The sequence below is a fragment of the Aotus nancymaae genome, unplaced genomic scaffold, assembly GCF_030222135.1.
Source record: "Aotus nancymaae isolate 86718 unplaced genomic scaffold, 86718_ANA_hifiasm-v0.15.2.pri h1tg000003l, whole genome shotgun sequence".
Lineage (NCBI taxonomy): Eukaryota > Metazoa > Chordata > Mammalia > Primates > Aotidae > Aotus > Aotus nancymaae.
In genome coordinates, this window is record NW_026988414.1 from 77485021 (window position 1) to 77500960 (window position 15940).

Here is a 15940-nt window from a genome sequence, read left to right on the forward strand (position 1 = left end):
TTCACTACAGTTAGCACTTACGATTTTTCTAACTCTGTTATTACTTGTGCATTTGTTTGCTGGCATTACCTTCTGTTAATTTACTTAGTCATTTTCTTTTTATAACAGACCAGGAACATTTTTATTTGAATAATGGTAAAAATGATCACATAGTGAAGATGAAATTAGGCTGAAATCTTTTTTCTTTAAATTTATAAACAACAAAAATGTGTTGCTCACAATTCTTGTGGAGGCTGGAAAGTTCAATATTAAGGTGCTAGTAAGACCTACTTAGTTATTTTATTATGTCAGTATGGCATCATAAATTCTTAATTAAAGAGTTATCATCTATTACAATTATTATTTACTTATTTTAGATTTAATCAACCTGAGGCCTTCGAGCTGGTGTCTGTGCCCTGTTGATATAGGTCTATCATACTTTTGACTTCTCTACTACTTTATAACACAAGATGATCTTCCAGACTCATTCAGTACTTTTTCTGTGCTATTCTTTATATCAACTTCTTCTCCAAGGCATTATGGCTCCTCATTGTGGAGAACTGTCTCATTTCACAGGGAATCTTTTGCTAAGATACTAGTACTAGTGTGGACTAGTGTGTTCATTGCTTTCAACAAGCCATTGCTTCTAGGTATTCTCAACATACTATTCTCAACATACAGAACTCAGAAATACAACCAAATCATTTATTCTAGCTATCTATCTATCTAGTTGATTTGTCTATCATTATCTATCTATCATTCATTTACTTATTATGAAGTGTGCATTCAGACTTATGTCCTCAGTCCCAAGTCAACACCACAGATTACATTTTCACCTTTCCCCCTCTCCATCGGTAACCAACCTGACTCCCAATTTCCCCAATATACGCATTCACTCACTCAATCATCGAGTATACAGAAAGAAATTTCAGAATTGCCATACCAAAAAGATAAACTACCTTATAGAGGTCAACGTTGTGTAGAGTTCTTTTATTTTGAACTAAAATATGCATACAGTGAAACTTACAGATCTAAAACGTGGGATTAAGAGTTTTGACAAGTACATATACTTGTGTAACCCACATTCCTGTCTTTTTTTGTTAACTTTTATTTTAAGTTCAGGGGTACATCAGTAGGTTTGTATACAGGTAAACTCGTGTCACGGGGGTTGTTGTGCAGATTATTTCATCATCCCAGTCCGAAGCCTAGTACCCATTACTTATATGTCCCAATCCTCTCCCTCCCACCCACCACCCTCTGATAGACCACAGCGTCTGTTGCTCCCCTCTATGTGTCCGTGAGTTCTCATCATTTAGCTCTTGCTTATAAGTGAGAACATGTGGTATTTGGTTTTCTGTTCCTGTGTTAGCTTGCTAAGGATAATGGCCTCCAGCTCCATCCATGTTCCTACAAAGGACATAATCTCATTCTTTTTTATGGCTGCATAATATTTGTGTATATTTTCAACATTTTCTTTATTCATTCTACCACTGATAGGCATTTGGGTTGATTCCATGTCTTTGCTATTATGAATAGTGCTGCAGTGAACATACACATGATGTGTATTTATGGTAGAACAATTTATTTTCTTTTAAATATACAAAATAGTAGGATTGATCAGTCAAATGGTAGTTCTGTTGTTAGTTATGTGAGGAGTCACGACACTGCTTCCCACAATAGTTGAACTAATGTACACTCCCACCAGTAGCATATAAGTGTTCCCTTTCTCTGCAACCTCACCAGCATCTGTTACTCTTTGACTTTTTAATAATAGCCATTCAGACTGGTGTGAGATGGTATCTTGTGGTTTTGATTTGCAGTTTTCTAATAGTGATGAGGAGCTTTTTTCATATGCTTGTTGGCCACGTGTACGTCATCTTTTGAAAAGTGTCTGTTCATGTCTTTTGTCCACTTTTTAATGGGTTGTTTATTATCTTAACCAAGACACAGAAATTTTCTATCATTATAGGACATTTCTTGAACCTCTCCCCAGTTAATTCCTTCCCTCAAGAGGAAAACTCATTTTCTGTTTTTTTAACCACAGTTTTTTATAACCTAGAATTTCAGATAGGTAGCATCATATTTGTGTGTGGAGCTTTTTAAATCCATATTGTTGCATCTAGCAGTAGTATTTATTCTTTGGTAATATTCAATTCTAAAAATGTACTACAATTTTAAAATCTGATCTCTGGTGAATGTACATTTTAGTTGTTTCAGACATAATAAATAAAGCTGCTACAAATCTTCTTGTTCAAGCTTGTTTAACATATATATATATATATATATATTTTTTTTTTTGCTAAATATTTAGATGTGGAGTTGTTAGGCTACAGTGTAGGTTAAAGTTTATTTTATCAGACACTGCCACAAATGTTTTCAAAGTGGCCACACTATTTTCCTATAACAACTATTAATATATGAGATTGATATTTGCTCTAAATACAGCCTCTGTTGGATTTTTGTCCCCAATTTTCTCCATTCTGGTAGCATAGTGCTATATTGTGCCTTTATATATTTTTTCTTTTTTCTTTTTTTATTTTATTTTATTATTATTTTTTTAAATAACAGAGACAAGGTTTCACCTTGTTGGCTGGGCTGGTCTTGAACTCCTGACCTCAGGTGATCCACTTGTCTCAGCTTCCCAAAGTGCTGGGATTACAGACATGAGTTGATTAATAATGTTGACTATCTTTTCATGTGCATTTTGGCTATTTGTATGTCTTCCATTTTAAAGTGTTTATCAAGTCTTTTGCATATTTTAAAATTGGGTTGTTTATCTTTTTCACTGAGTTGTAGATATCTTTTGTGTATTTGGGATAACAGTTCTGTGTTAGATAAATGTTTTGCATACATTTTCTCCCATTTTCTTTGTGGCTTGCCTATTCGTTTTCTTAGGAGTGTGTCTTTTGATTAACAGAAGTTGTTTTTTTTTTAATTTGAATGTAATCCAACTTGTAATTCTTTTGCCATTATAATTAGGAATTTCTGTGTTGAGGCTAAGAAATATCTGTTTGGCTACAAGAAATTCTCTCACGGTTTTGCCTCCTCAAAATGTTAAAGTTTTCGTTATTACGTTTGGGTTTGTGATCCATCTTGAATTAATTTTTGTAGACACTGTGAGATAGAGGTTGAATTTTATTTTAGTTTTCCCTTGTAGTTATTCATTTTTTCCAAAGTATTTATTAAAAATATTTTCCTTTCCTCTTTGAATTATTTCAGTGCCTTTGTTGGAAATCAGTTAGACTCACAAGTGTGAATCTATTTCTGCACTGTATATTCTGCTTCATTGAACTATACTTATCTGTCTTTATTCCAATGTCACACTGTTCTGACTAGGGTAGCTTTATAATATGTCTTGAAATCAGATAATGTAGACCCTTTGTTCTTTTTTCCTTTTTTTGGTACACATTTCTTATTTACTTATTTTTAATTGACAAAATTGCATATAATTATCATGTACAACATGATGTTTTGAAATATATATACATTTTTGAATGGCTAAACTGAGTTAAGTAATATGTGCATTACTTCACATACTTTTTGTTATTTTGTGGTGAGGACACAAAATCTAGCAATTTTTAGTAATTTTAAAGAATGTAACAATATTATTAACTGTAGTCATGGTGTCGTACAGCAGATCTTTTGGCCTTATTCTTCCTAACTGAAATTTTGTATCCTTTAACCAATATCTCCTCAAACCTTCCCCAAACCCCCAGCCCTTGCTAATCTCCTTCTACTTTCTACATTTGAGTTCAACTTTTTAAGATTTCACGTAGAAGTGAGATCAAGCAGTTATTTGTCTTTTTCGTGTCTGGCTTATTTCACTTAACATAGTGTCCTTCAGTTTCATCCATGTCATCATAAATAACAGGATTTTCTTCTTGTTTAAGGCTGACTAACGTTATATGTTGTGTGTATATTCCACATTTCTTTATCCATGCATTCAATGATGGATACTTATGTTGTTTTCATGCTTTGGCTACTCTGAATAATGTGCAAGGGACATGTAGTGAATATATATTTTTGGCATACTTATTCTATTTTCTTTGGTTATATCATCAGTGTTGGGATTTCTGGATCATATGGTAGTTCTGTTTGTAACTTTTTGAGGAAACTCCATACTGTTTTCATAACAGCTGTATTAATTTACATTCCTACCAACAGCGTGCAAGGATAGCCTTTCCTCAGCATCCTCACCAACACTTGTTATCATTTTGGTAATAGCTATTCTGATAGGTGTGTAGTAGTATCCTATAATGGTTTTAGTTTGCATTTCTTTGATGATTAGTGGTGTTGAGCATATTTTCATAAACCCATTGGCCATTTGTATATCTTCTATCTGGAAATGTTCATTCAGGTCCTTTGGCCATTTTTTATTATTTATTTATTTATTTATTGAGCTGGAGTCTCTCTTGTTGCCCAGGCTGGAGTGCAATAGCACGATCTCTGTTCATTGCACCCTTCGCCTCCCAAGTTCAAGTGATTCTCCTGCCTCAGCCTCCCGAGTAGCTGGGATTACAGGCATGCACCATCACGCCTGGCTAATTTTGTATTTTTAGTAAAGATGGGGTTCTCCATGTTGGTCAGGCTGGTTTGGGAGTCCTGACCTCAGGTGATTCCCCCACCTCAGCCTCCCAAAGTGCTGGGATCACAGGCAGGAGCCACAGTGCCTGGCCCCTTTGCCTATTTTTTAACTGGGGTATTTCTTTTCTTGCTGAGTTGAGTTCCTTATATATTTTAGATAATAACCACTTATCAGATGTATGATTTGCAAATATTTCCCCCCATTTTGTAGGTTATCTGTCTACTCTGAAATTGTTTCCTTGAATATGAAAAATCTTTAGTTTGATGTAAATCCATTTGTCTATTTTTGCTTTTGCTGTGCTTTTGAGGTCATCTTCAAAAAATTGTTGCACAGACCGATGTTCTGGAGTTCTTCCTCTATGTTTTTTCTTTATCAAGATTATATTGGCTATTCTACATAATTTCCATTTCTATAAAAATTTTAAACCATCTTGGCAAATTCTAAAAGAAAACCTGCAGGGATCCTGAATGGAACTGTGTTGAATATATACAGGTTATTTAGGAGATAACTAACATCTTAATAATTTTGAGACTTCCAATCCATGAGCATATCTCTTCATTTATTGAGCTCTTCTTTAGAGTCTTCTCAGCAATATTGAGAGCAAGGTAATTTTCAGTGTAGAGTGCTTGCACATCTTTGTTAATTTTATTACTAATAATTACATTTTTTGATATCATTGTAAAAAATGATTTTTATGTTTCTATTTTTGCTGTGAATATTTTATTTATTAATTAATTAATTTTTGAGATGGAGTCTTGCTCTGTCACCAGGCTGGAGTGCAGTGATATGATATCAGCTCACTGTGACCTCCGACTCCCTGGTTCAAGCAATTCTCCTGCCTCAGCCTCCCGAGTAGTTGGGACTACAGGCACGTGCCACCACGTCCAGCTAGTTTTTGTATTTTTAGTAGAGTCAGGGTTTCACCATGTTGGCCAGGATGGTATTGATCTCCTGACCTCGTGATCCGCCTGCCTTGGCCTCCCAAAGTGCTGGGAATACAGGTGCTAGCCACCACGCCTGGCCTGCTGTGACTATTTAGAAATAGACTTGGTATGTTGTAAATTGACTTTGTAAGCTAAATTAACTTACCAGTCCTCATAGTTTTTTGGTTTTTTGGTAGAATTCCTTAGTAGTTTCTATTTAGAAAACCATCACATTACCTATAAATAAGAGAATTTTACTTCTTATTTTTCAAACTTTATTTCCTTCAGGTTTTTTTTTTCACTTTATGCACTGACTAGGACCTCCTTTTGTAGTAAAAACAGACATGCTAGCCTTATTCTCAAATTTAGCATTCAATGTTTCACCATAACTACAATATTAGCTGGGGTTTTTCTTAGACGTGCTTTAACATATTCAAGAATATTCATTCTATTTGTAGTTTAATCGAGAGTTTGTATCATGAACAAGTGTCAAATTTTGTCAACTAAATTTTCTAAGTCTATTAAAATCATGTGATTTCTTTCTTTGTAAATGTGTGTACCTAAAATTATACGAACATGGTAAATTACATTGATTAATGTTACAAGATTAAACCAAACCTTACATTTCTTGGATAAATACCTCAGGTCAGGCGATATCATTTTCTATATTGCCAGATCAAATTTTATCAGATATGTCTTTTGCAAACACTTTCTCCAAGTTTGTGGTGGGTCTTTTCATTCTTATAACACTTTTTTTTTTAGAGTGGGTATTTTTAATTTCAGTGAGGTCCAGCTTATCAATAATTTCTTTCATAGATTGTGCCTGTAGCATTGTATCTACAAAGTCATCACCAAATACAAGGCCCTCTAGATTTATTCTATTTTAGCTCCTAGGGATTTTATAATTTTGTGGTTTACATTTAGATATATGACCAATTTGAAATTAATTTTTATGAATGGCGTAAGGTCTAAGTCTACATTCCTTTTTTTTCTTTTGCATGTAGACGTAACACTTGTTGTAGATGTGTGGTTGTTTCAGCTCTGTTGGAATAATTGTGCACTAGGTAGAAAGATTATTCTTTCTCCAGTGAACTGCCTTGATCCTTATTCAAAGAACAGTTAACTCTATTTGCGGATATATTTCTGAGCTCTCTATTCTGTTTCCTTTACTTATGTGTCTAGTTTTTCTCTGATGACACACTCCCCCAATTACTGTGGCTTCTTAGTACGTCTTAAGGGAGGACCTATTCTCGTCTTACTGCACTAGCTAAGATTTTCAGTACGTTGTTGAAAGGAATGATGAGAGAGGCCACCCTTGTCTTGTTCCTGATCTTAGTGGTAAAGCTTCCAGTTTCTCATTATCAATAAGTATGATGGTTCATTGTAGATATTCTTTATTGAGAAGAAAAAGTTCCCATCTATACCCTGTTTGCTGTACTAGATTTTTTCAAATGTGTGCTTATTTTTAACACACTTCTTTTGTAAGCATTAATTTGATTTTATTGTTTTAACTTTCTTTAAATCATTGCCTTTTAGTTCAAGTGTTTACACTGATTATAGATATTGATATTGTTGGATTCTGGCCTACTAATATATGACATTTTCTAGATTTCCCATCAGTTTTTGTGTTCTTCTGTTCTTTCTATCTTCTTTGGAATTAATTAAATATTTGCTCAATATTCTTTTGTAATAACTTCACATTTTAAAAATAAAATATTTGTATTGTTTTTATAATGATATTTCTAGGGAATATATAATATGTAATATGCATTTAATAATGTCTATTTTGATTTAATTCTATGTTTCATTATTTAAAAATGTAAGAATCTGCTATAGTATAGTCTAAATCTGTATTTAAACACAAAAGAATGCTCTTTTTGCTTTAAATAATTGTGTCCTGAGGAAATTAATAGAAGAGCAAATGTAATCTCTTGTTTTTATTCATAAATTTATTTCTAATTCACTTCTTGCATCTGATACATCTGATACATTTTTATCTGATGTTATTTCTCTTTTGCCTAAATTATTTATCATTTTCTGTAGCACACAATTGCTGGCAACAAATTCTCTCAAACTTCTTATCTGAGAATGTCTATTTAACTCATACATATAACTTGCTATTTTTATATGTCCATTTTGCCACTCGGATTACCTAGCTATTCTCTTCTTGTTCTTAAATGTATTTACAATGGTGGCTTTAATGTTCTTGTTAATTATAACATCTTGGATAATTTCAATACCAATTTCTACAGACTGCTTTTCTCTTTACTATAGATCGCATTTTCCTCTATCTTTGTGTGTCTAGTAGTTTTTTTCTATGTTGGACATCATGGTTTATATGTGGTAGGAGGTCTGGACTGTGTCTTTTTCCCATAATGGTTATTTAGTTTTGTGTCTAGCAGGAGTTCAAGTATTTGTGAATGCTTTGCATCTTGTCATCCTTGGTTTTAATTTTTGTTAGAGTAAATAGATTTCCCTTTTAAATTTAGCCCTATGGCACGTCCTGTCCTTTGCTCTACAGAATGGTCTTCCTAAGGTCTGGCCTCCTGGTGATCCCAGCTGAAATGGTGATCATCAGTGAGGCTTCTTTACTCTGCCTTGGCTTAAAGTCCAGGTTCTCTTGGCACAGTATAAGCTTTGGTATTATCCTTTAGCTCTCCTCATTCTGACATGCAATTTCTAGGTCTCACCAAATCTAACCTTGTGCATTTGTAACCCAAACCTTGGTTGAGGACTTATGGTACATCCCCATGCATATTCTGTCTCTCCTCCTCCCTGAACAGCTCTGTTTTCTTTAATACTTTGCCTAGAAAACTCCAACTGCTTCTGAAACCAAAGAATCTGATCTTTGTCTCATCATCTCAGAAAGACTACTTGTACACTGGGCTCTACTTTCTGTTCAGCAGCAAGAAAAAGCCTTCAGGCAAAACCTGGGGAGACTATGAGGTGATCATGCAGTTTATCTGTTGTGTTATTATTATTTCATAATTCATGTGAGATGGGGGTCTCACTATGTTGACCAGGCTGGTCTCAAACTCCTGGCCTCAAGCACTTCTCCCATCTCAGCCTCCCAAAGTACTGAGATTACAGGCATGAGCCACCACGCCTTTTCTTTGACCCTCCTTTCCAGTTCTGAAAGATAAAGCAGGAAATAATCTTCTCTGAAGATACTTGATACAAATTCTCCAAATCCAAAAACACATGCTTCCACTTTGTTGATAAAAATTTATTGCAGTTTGGCACCTCGTTCTAGTTCAGCTGGTGGATGAGCTGATTGATGCGTTCACCCCGATAGCCAGGTGTGCCCATCTCCTTGAGGAAGCCCACTCTATTTTTGGTAGCATGATGGGCCACTGAGAGGTGGAAAGGGCACAAGAACCATGAGATCTGGAAATGCTTCCCCAGGAAGGCAATTTCATGAATGAGGTCTTCCAAGCAAATGACAGCAAACTTCCCCAGGTGCTCCTCAATCACAGTGTTGTCTGTCAGAGGGATGGTCTTATTCTTGACCCTGGCTTGTCCACGTTTCAAAATGAGTTCCCGGACAGACTTCAGATTTGGAAATCCCCAGGTCACATAAGGTTCCACTATGCGCAGCATTTTTAGGTTCTGGGGAGTGACTTTTACAGAGACACCACTAAAAATTTTCTTTAGGCGAAGTCTTGCAATGGTTCTCTGCACCAGTAAACTCACACCATCAATCCTTTCAATGCGTACGACAAAGGACAAAGAATGTTTATCTGGCAATTCCAAGGCGTGAGGCTTCACTTCTAGTCATCTGATACACACCTTGTCACGCGTCTGCTGCCAGGAATCATGTAGGAATGATTCCAATCGCTTAAACCTGGGCCCTTTTCCTTTCTTCTGCTCCTTCTTTGCGAAAAGTGCCTGCTTTGCCTGAGTGGCTTTGAGGGCTTGATAAGCCTTCCTCTTTTTCAGGAGATTTTCTGGAACCAAAGGGATTTTTCTTTGCTCTTGCTCCGCCATCTTTCCGGTGTAATAGCTACTCGGAAAATATTTTTATGGACCTATGAAACATCCTTTTTTTTTAACTTGCAGGTGAATAAAGTATATGCCATGATGCCATTGCATGTGTGCTCCTATATTTAGTTCTATACAAAGATTGACTCACCATCACAATAGAACAGGTGCTTTTTTGTGAAACCCTCAAAACAGGTAGTTATGTATCCTCATTCAGTCCCAAAAAAGAAATGCATCTAGGTCAAGGATGTGGCAGGAAGGTGCTGCCTCTTTCCACCCCTCCTTCTTTTCTCACTTTATTCGCCTCACCATTTCTCCTAGCTCTCTTCTTACCTACACACCTGTGAAAATATCAATTTCTCTAATGATAAGCCACAAGTCATTATAACCCCTCATAACTGACTGGGAAGAATGGGAATACAGTTCACACTGGAAAGGCAAGAGGGCTTCCTGATGCTTTCCTTTCCTATATTAGCTGAAGATGATCAAAATACCCATTTATTGCCCCTTTCAGCTAAATGAAAGATTATCATTATTATTCAGAAATTTCAGCCAGGAAGAGACTCCCTAACAAGAGAACGGGGAATGTAAATGTCAGAATGTCAAAGCGTGAGGATGATAAAAACTGTATGTTGAATTTAATTAACTGTTGACCATGACTAGACTTCATCAATCTAGACTTGTTTGCTGGATCAGCTGCCTTTTCATTCAGCTATTCTTGGTTTTATAACATTTGTGTTATGGGAAATTAGAGCAATTTCTACAATGCTTTTGATTCCCCCCCAATAAACAAAGTGCAGTTTTCTGAGGAGACAAGGCTTTCTTGTTGGCATCTACTGTTGGCCGCCTTTTCCCGGACCCTTAGCCTGCATCAAGAATCTCTTGGCCTTCTCATCACAACAGCCATTTGTTTCTGTCTCTCTGCTTGTTCCATTGTGTATTGTCCAATATCCTATATGTTCCTTTCAGAGTTTGGGGGCAGGGGCTGGTGGAGGGGATGCCAGCACACCATACTGAAGACCTTTGGAGAGTCAACTTAGATTAAATGAATATATTAAACTAAACCAGATTTAAGCGGTCTTGAATTGGAAATTATTTCTCTTTGTAATCAACACTTGAGTTGTAATTGATAAGAGACATCTTTAAGGAATGCTTTTTTTTTTTTTTAATTCTAACAGCAGAACTATGTGTTTCCTTCATGTATAGGACTCTCTTTGAAGCTTGCAACTGCTCTGAGACTGCAGAGGTCAGTGTGGAGGTACAAAGCACACAGACAAACCTTTGAGGCAGAGAAACTCAACTTTGTAAGAACCAATCTTGATTAAAAAAAAAATCTGAGTTTCTATTCTGGTTATTTTGTTTCTTCTTTGTTTCTGTCTTTGATTAGGCTGATTTTGACTGTTCAAGGGATCTGAGACAAGTTCTGGCTTTGGTAAAGGCACAGAGAGAGATAGTGTCCTGGTATTAACCTCTCCAATCAGAGTCCAAGATTCTATCAAATCCAGAACCAGAGATTTTGCAGAACTGGTGGAAATATTTATGTGTCTGTTTCTGTGGATGGGCATGTATTACTTTTATAGCCTTAGCCCTGACTTTGTAGTGCATTTTTTATGTTACACCACCCAGTTTATTCCCTAGTTCCTTTCCATCAAGAAATATTAGCTCATGAATTGTTTTTTCACTAAAGCCTTTATGCCACTTACCAATGTTCTGAAAAGGGAAACTGTCATTTACTTAATATATGTTATGTAGAAGCCACAAACTGTGCTACATGTAATTTCCTTTAATCTTCATAGCAAACCAACGAGTGAACTGTGATAGTCACCATTTAAAAATGAGAACATGATGATGTTAGAGGTTTAAGAATATTCCACAGTATCTCACAAATAATATTTGGCAGAGAGGGACTTTAAACAAGGTCTGGCTTCAAAGTGTACTCTCTTGCCACATACCCCATTCATGATAATTTTAATAATGCTTTAATGTTCTGCATATTATACCCTTTTTCTTTTTGTGAAAAGACAGCTCATTGCATATTAACCAGTTTGATATATTGTGTTCAATGTATTCATTGAACACCTTCTAGATGCAAGGCACTATGACAGAAGCATTATTCTGGTCCTTAGGAAGACACCAGAACGTGACTGGAGGTTAAGTCAAACATAGGGGGTAAAGTTGCATGATAATGCATTGTTAATTCCTTTTTTCCATGTAATTTAATTATCTTTAAAGTTTTAATCAAAGTAGTATTTGTACATATTAAAAACTAAATGTAAAACAAAGCAACAGTGTTTCTCCCACCTTTCCCATGTCCCATTCCTTGCATCCAATCACTTTCCGTTTTATAGCTGCTTTATTTTTATGTTTTAAGTAATATGGTTGACTGGGCTTGCTGGTTCATGCCTGTAATCCCAGCAATTTGGGAGGCAGAGGAGGGAGGTTTGCTTTAGGCCAGGAGTGCAAGACCAGCCTGGGAAACATAGTGAAACCCTGCCTTTACAAAAGACAGAGTTAGCTGGGCAGGATGATGTGTGCCTGTGGTCCCAGCTACTCCGGAGGCTGAAGCAGGAGGCATGCTTGAGCCCAGGTTGTTGAGGCTGCAGTGAGCAACAGAGCAAGACCCTGTCTCTAAAACAATAATGATAATAAACATTTAAAAAGAATAGTAGACTTAAATTACTATTTTTAATTACTCATTTATAGATTGTAAGTTTCCCTATATTCTTCATTCTCTTAGCCACCATCCCAAACACACGTATAATACACCTATGCATAGAGTCCATGACTGGAGTAAAAATGTCCTCAATGCCTTTTAGTCAATTGAATGGTGGTTTTACAAGGCCTGCCCATGCACAAATCAGTGCACGCTCCCCAATTCTGAGCCAATATAAACCCCAGACTCATCCTCACACATGGCTACCCATTTTAGGTCACCTGTGACACAGAGGACTAAGAACTTTGGGTCACCTCTTGTTCAGAGCTTTTCTGTCATTCAGTAAAAATCTTCTTTGCCTTGCTTACTCTTGGTGTCCGGTACCTTATTCCTCTTGGTCATGGGACAAGAACCTGGAATCTGCCAAAGAGTGAATATGAAAACAGCTGTAACACTCTCCTGCTGGTTGAGCTACAGGAGGGAAAAAACTGCTGAGTGTCACATGCCCCCATTCACCAAGCTCTGGGCAGTGGGACCAAATGAGCTGTGACGCACCCCCATTAGCAGACTGTGGGTGGCAAGAATGGGAGAGAGCTGTAACACTTCCTGGGGGCTCAGACCTTGAGACTCGCTGAGCAAAAGCTATAACAACTCTTGGGGCTCTCCGGTTGGTAGCACTTCTGTTTTCAGGTGCTGCTGCGTCCCCCTTGTTCAGATGCCAGAACTCAAGGTGGAAGCTGGTGTGGCATGCCCGTGCCCACTGTGGGCTGGGCATAGAGCAGCAGCAGGTATGGGATCCAGGACCATAGCAGGCACCAAGTTTGCCTGCTGGGTCACATGGGCAGAGTGAGCCGGGGCAGAGGCACCTCTGGCCATGGAGATTTCCGGCCGGGGAAGCGGCAGGGAAAGGACCCTCTGTCTTAATGACATGTGCATCATTATAGCATCATGTAGAATAGTTTTACTGTCCTGGAGTCCTCCATGCTTTGCCTATCCATTACTTTCTCTTCATTTTTCACTCCTAGATGAAGTTAGGTCTAAACTTCCTCCACTGTTCAGTCTGTTGTTCCTTGTTAATTGGGTTTTAGTGTTTCATGGTTTTGGTGATGTCTCATCTGGTGATATCTCTGCTCCCATTTGCTTTTTCTGCCAGTGGAAACAAATTAGAAGTCAGTGTCTGTTCAGGAAATACATTTCTTGGTGAGGGGCACATGAGGACTTTTTGGGGTGATGGAAATATTCTCTATCTTGTTTGGGATTGTAGATACACAGGTGTAAATGTTTGTAAAAACACATCAAACTTTAAATGGGTGCATTTTTAATGTAAATAACCCATCAGTAAAGTTAATTTAAAGAGAAAATTTGCTTGGAAGATGAAAGCAGCACCTTACTCCTACATAAAAAAGAGAGCTAAGTTTTGGTTCTGCTTTTTCCTACACTAATGATATCTTGAGGAAGCTTTATGAGGTAGAATGATAATTTCTTCATTAAGATTTAAAAACTAAGGCCCAGACAGATTAAGTATGGTCAAGGTGAATCAGAACCAGAGTGGTTAAGCGACTTACTGGCTGGATGTATAAAAGAAAGAAAGAAAAACAGAACTCAGGCCTCTTGCTTTGATAAATTCAGAATTCAAGCAGGGGAGGATGCTTATAGCCCAGGAAATTGTGACTAAAACACACATAACTTTGAATCTTAACAAATAACACAGCTATTCATATTAGAAAAGTGTTAAGAAGCTGAAAATAAATTCTATGACTCAAAAATTGTAAAGTTTTATTATCTGACCACAATGATAAAAATTCATAAAAATTAACATGAAGTTTTACACTAAATTATTTAAAAAATTCAAAAGAAACAAACAAAACCAAATATCTGTTGGGTCAAGAAAAGGAAATAAAAATTAAAGTTATAGACTATTTTGAAATGATGTGAGAAATGGCATCTTACAACAAGATATGAAATTTAGACAAGCCATCCTTAGGAAAATTCATACTATTAAATGCTTTGCTTTATATATGAAAAAAACATAAGACTGAAATATTCACTCAGAAAGTCTGGTAAGAAAACCTGAAATAAAACTAAGAATATTAAATGGAAGAATATAATAAATGGGAAAAAAGTAAGTTAGAAAAAAAAAACCCTAATAAAATATGTTAGGAAATGCAAGAATGCTTTGCTTTCCTTTTCATAAAGGAAGAGCTTCAGAAACAAAATAGGTAAACTGATAGAACACTCAAGGTAGACAAATGCAAATTCAATGGCAACTATACATAATTATCTAGATACAAATTAATTTCATAAATGTACATATTATTACTCTATAGTAAAACAATGAAGTTTTTTTTGAAATGGCCATTTTTAAGAAACCAATAAAAAAAAACTGGAGAAAGTTTCTGAAGATTTCTCTGTACTAAAATTTCCAAGGTCAGGATCTAGAAATGCAGTTCCCCAGATTTAATAAGCACATCATTCTCATGTATGTACTATATATATGTATATATATAAAATATATATAATTTAGTGTGGAGAATGATTAATTTTAAAAACTTAAGAATCAAATAAAATTATCTAAAACATGAATAAGTACGTGCCATATGAGATCTAAAATCTAAATGAAGATAACGCTTTCTAAAAAAGGTATGGATATATTTAACTTTTCATCAACATTATGTAAGAAACTATATAATTCCAACCACTCACAATATTTATTTTTACTTATTTGTGGTTTTTGTCAGGCACTGAATTAAGCAATATAATGGACTAGATAATATTAGTCCCATTTTACAGATCAAGAGACTCAGTTTCATATGGTTTAAATAACTTCCATCACGGTCACATCACTAATGAATTTCAGAACTTGAATAGAAATCTTTTGAGTAAAAGTCATACTCTACTCCACTTTACCATATTGCCTACTTATATAAGAGCTTTCTAAAAACTAATTAAGATGTCAGAAATGAAATATAATAATAAGTTAGAAAAGTTAGCCACTATAACCAAATAGTTTATATTAGGAATGGCATGTTAGTGTACAATACCCATTGTTAATTTCAAAATAAATATGTACCAGAAAATAGGACAAAGAGGAAACTCTTAATTAAATCTATCTCAAAAAAGCATATGCACAGATAACAGTGAGATATCATTAGAATATATATTTACAAATGTACCACATGACCTATCAACAGTGTTGTTGAAATTTTGGTCAATGCAATAAGTAAGACATGAAATAGAAAAAGGAGACATAAGTTATTGCTCAATAGACAACTTTGCATTACTTAAATTTGTGTAAATAATAAATGTAAGAGAATCAATTAGAAAAGAAATTAGAAATAAATGAGTATTCAATAAAGTAAATGAATGCTAACAGAGAAATAAAATGTTCTCATATATTATCAATGTTTGATGACACAGGGATGAGAAAATGCTTGAAATATGATACTAACTAAAAACTAGAGGAAAAAGAAAATTAAATAAAATTCAAATCACTGCTAGGAATCTTCCTAGAGAAAAACATACTAGGAAACTTAAAAGTGAATTTTAACAATAAGGAAATGTGCCATGATCTTTTGAGGGAGTACTGAACTGCGTAACAGGTGCACATTCTTCCCCAATTAATTTTTGGTTTTAATAAAATTATTGGCCATGGAATGAAAGAAATAAGGTTTGGTAAGGATGCCAAGTGAGGGCTTAATACAAGTTACAAAAGATCATTTAGAAACAAATGAGAATGAATGCAGAGAATAAAGAAGAATAAGAATGTGGGTAGTTTGACCATAGCGGATAGACAATGATATTTCCTTGTAAACATTGTGG

The 15940-nt window shown here is 35.5% G+C and overlaps 1 pseudogene; it reads right to left on the minus strand.

Annotated features, from left to right (window-relative positions):
• Positions 1-8736: 8736 nt before the first annotated feature.
• LOC135275172 (ribosomal protein uL30-like) lies at positions 8737-9474 on the minus strand (annotated as a pseudogene).
• Positions 9475-15940: the final 6466 nt, after the last annotated feature.